Genomic DNA, 3,532 nt, shown 5'->3' with positions numbered 1-3,532 from the left:
ATTCCAACTGAACTCCTCTTTTTAAGTTTAAACTATCTTTGTACTCTCAAGCCTCTTTGTTATCTCCCCTGTGGGTGCTATAACATCTAGAATCAAAGATTTCCTCCCTTAGTCATCTCTTTTTTGTCTAGCTGAAACACCTTTAATTTCCTCTTCTCTCCTCTGCCTGCAGACATAATCTTTTTTCTCTGTGCTGAAAAAACCAAAACAAAACCACCAACCCTTCAAAACCTTCATTTGACCTTGACGCAACTCTTAGCCTATTTTTCTCATCGTTTTATTGCTACATGTTTAAGGACAGAATTTCATTCTCTCAACGCACAGTCACTCCTAGTTCTGCTCTCTTGACTCCTGCTGTTCCTTCAGCCCCCGTTACTGTCATTCAGGCTGTTCACTGAAAGGCAATCCTGGCTTCCTAATCACGAGGCACGGTGGGTTTTTTCAGACCTCATTCTTTTAGACTTCTTTATGGTCTTCGACACTGTTGATTACCCTTGTTTCTAAAATTCTCCTCTCTTGGTTTTCATGGTACAACATATGATTTTCTTCTCATCTTTTTGTTCTAACCTTTTCAAAACAGTTTTGATGACTACATATACTGAGCTTAGTTTCCAACATATCTATCACTGTTTGAAGGGGGCATGAAGAAATAGTGGGTGTCACCAAAAGCTGATTGCTGTTCAGATAGGCTTTGTAGGATGTTGTCCAATGATGTTAAAAGCTTCCTCATCTTGGAAGGTCTAGATATTTGATTTTGTCAGAGGCTGGTTAAAGTAACCAATCTTATAAGAGACAAATGCTCTCTATATAGTCTCTTCCCTGATCAATGCTATCTAGCTAAACCATGACAAATCTTGCCTTTCTAATTCCCTTTATTTCTCTAGGTTTCAAATTTTCAGTTTCTAATCTCTTAGATATGTTAATTCCATTGTTTAGGCTATGGTCAAGCTCTCTCTTCTGACTTTTTGCTTTTTATTTCCTAATGGTATGTATTGATTTTATTTGTCAAAGTTTTAGAGTTCTAGAGGTGTTTACTGTCAACCTTAAGTATTACTCGCAGTATTCTATATAAGAAAAAAGCCCCACTTTGTTTGAGAGCCTTTTCTGTCTTAAATATAGAAGTTATTTAACATGATCTAGATTTGGAAAAGCAGAATGTTTTTTGGAGATTTTATGTTTGTTATTCAAGATGCAGAAAATAGAGTTCGTTGTTATTTGAGAAGAATTGTTCATAAATAGGATGTGTATACTTGAGAAATGTCATCATTCTATTGAGACTAGATAACAATAAGAAAAAATAACCTGGTCTTATAAAGAATTTCTTTTTGTATTGTGCTAAGTTATACGTGAACTTCTAGCTCTTATTGTTGTTACTTGATACTTATCACAGAGCCATAAGCCAAACAAAAAGAGAACTGAGCATTGTGAGTTGATGGAAAAAGAAGCCTCCACAACAAAGAAAAAAGAAACCTGAAGTTGTTTGTCTGTGAACTTTATTATTTATTCCTAATTTCAAACATGGCAGATTTTAGCAGAGCCTTAAAACTCTTCCCTGCTGCTATCATTTACTTTGAATTAACCATTTGTTACTAAAACTTAAAGATATAAACTAGGGAGATTTCTTTACTTAAGGTTCATAGCCTTTCTCTAATTTTCCCTCTTTATTCTCTTGTGTTCTCCTGCCTTTTCTCCTATACATTTGTTGTTCTTGGGTACATTGTGCAGTTGAAACGCATGATCTATTTTTACTTTCGTATGAGGGAATTTCGCTTGGCTAGTCATGAGTGAGTCAGGGAAAGAATGCATCCTGAATCTTCCATAGCCAAATTGAGGACAATTTGAGCCTCCAAATTAATAATGATAGTGACACATAATAACTCACTAATTGAAATAGGAATCCACGAATCCATACTAATGTACATGAATGAATGAATAAATATATAAAAGATGGAGAAAGGACATTCTTCTTCTTCCAGCAGAATGCCAACTAATAAATGTGATAAGTGAAGGAGGAATGATGGGGGGCTGGCCCCATGGCCGAGTGGTTAAGTTTGTGTGCTCTACTTTGGCAGCCTGGGGTTCACCAGTTGAGATCTTGGGTGCAGACTTAGCACCACTCATCAAGTCATGCTGAGGCAGCATCCCACAAAGAAGAACTAGAAGAACCTACAACTAGGATATACAATTATGTATTGGGGGTCTTTGGGGAGAAAAAAAAGAGGAAGATTGGCAACAGGTGTTAGCTCAGCGCCAATCTTCCTCACCAAAAAGAAAAAAAAAGAAGGAATGATGGAATTGGAAAATCACCATTTGGCCACCATGATAATAATTGCTTCAGGCAGGAATCTCCAATGGAAACTAAAATTAGTGAGGGTGGTTTGATAAGGAAAACGATATTTACATAGCCTTAAATTATTTCCCACAGGATTATCTAGTGATTACAAAAGGGAAAATAACAACTTTACAGTGGTGCGATCTAGTAGCCATTGCCTTAATCAAGTAATTAAAGTCAATATTACCAATAATGGGACCAAGTAACATCATGTACCTCCAATACATAAGAGTGCATTGACAAGGACACAGCATCATATTTCTGGCACTCTTCCAAAAAATGCATCAACTAAGTCTGATCATGAGGAGAGAGTAGACAAACCCAAATCAAGGAATTGTCTACAAGTAACTGGCCTGTAACCTTCAAAACAGTCAACGTCATGAAAGGCTGATGAACTCTTACAGATTAAAGGGGACAAAAGAGACATGACAACTAAATATAACATGTAATCCTGGAATTGGAGACTGGACTTGAAAGAGAAAAAGAAAGGACATTGTTGGAACAATTGATGAAATTTTACTATGGACTGTGAATTAGACAATGGTATTGTATCAGAGTTGAATTTCCTGATTTTGATAATTGTACTGTGATTACATAAGAGAATGTCCTTGTTCATAGGAAATGCACATAAGTATTTAGGGGTAAACAAGTATGATGTTTGCAACTTAATTTCAAATGAAATTTGAAAAGATGTATACACATACACATACAGAGAGAATGATAAAGGAAATGGGGTAAACTGTAAACACTTGGTAAATATGGGGGGAGAGTATATTTGAGTGCTTTGTATGATTCTTGCAACTTTTCTGTAACTTTGAAATTATATTGAAAATTGCTGGGATAATGGCAGTGTAGGAGAACTCTGAACTCACCTTCTCCCATGGACACAACAAATTTACAACTACCCTTGGAACAATTACCTCTGAGAGAGAACTGGAAACTGCATAAAAAGAACTCCCACAACAAAGGACAGTGCTGACTGAGGTGGAAGAGTCAGAAATACCTTTCTGGAGAGGAAAAAAGGCACCTTCTAGCCATGGCACTTCATGGCCAGGAGCAATCTTAAGTAAGCCATATAGGGAATCTGCACCACCTTCCAACACCTGAAACAATTGTGTGCTGCCGTGCCTGGGGCAGGCCCTTGAAGCTGCACTACTGACAGAGCTGACAACAGCCTTGCAGGCTGGAGGCCTACAGCAA

This window comes from Equus asinus, chromosome 2, assembly GCF_041296235.1.
Source record: "Equus asinus isolate D_3611 breed Donkey chromosome 2, EquAss-T2T_v2, whole genome shotgun sequence".
Classification (NCBI taxonomy): Eukaryota; Metazoa; Chordata; class Mammalia; order Perissodactyla; family Equidae; genus Equus; species Equus asinus.
This window is presented reverse-complemented; position numbering follows the sequence as displayed.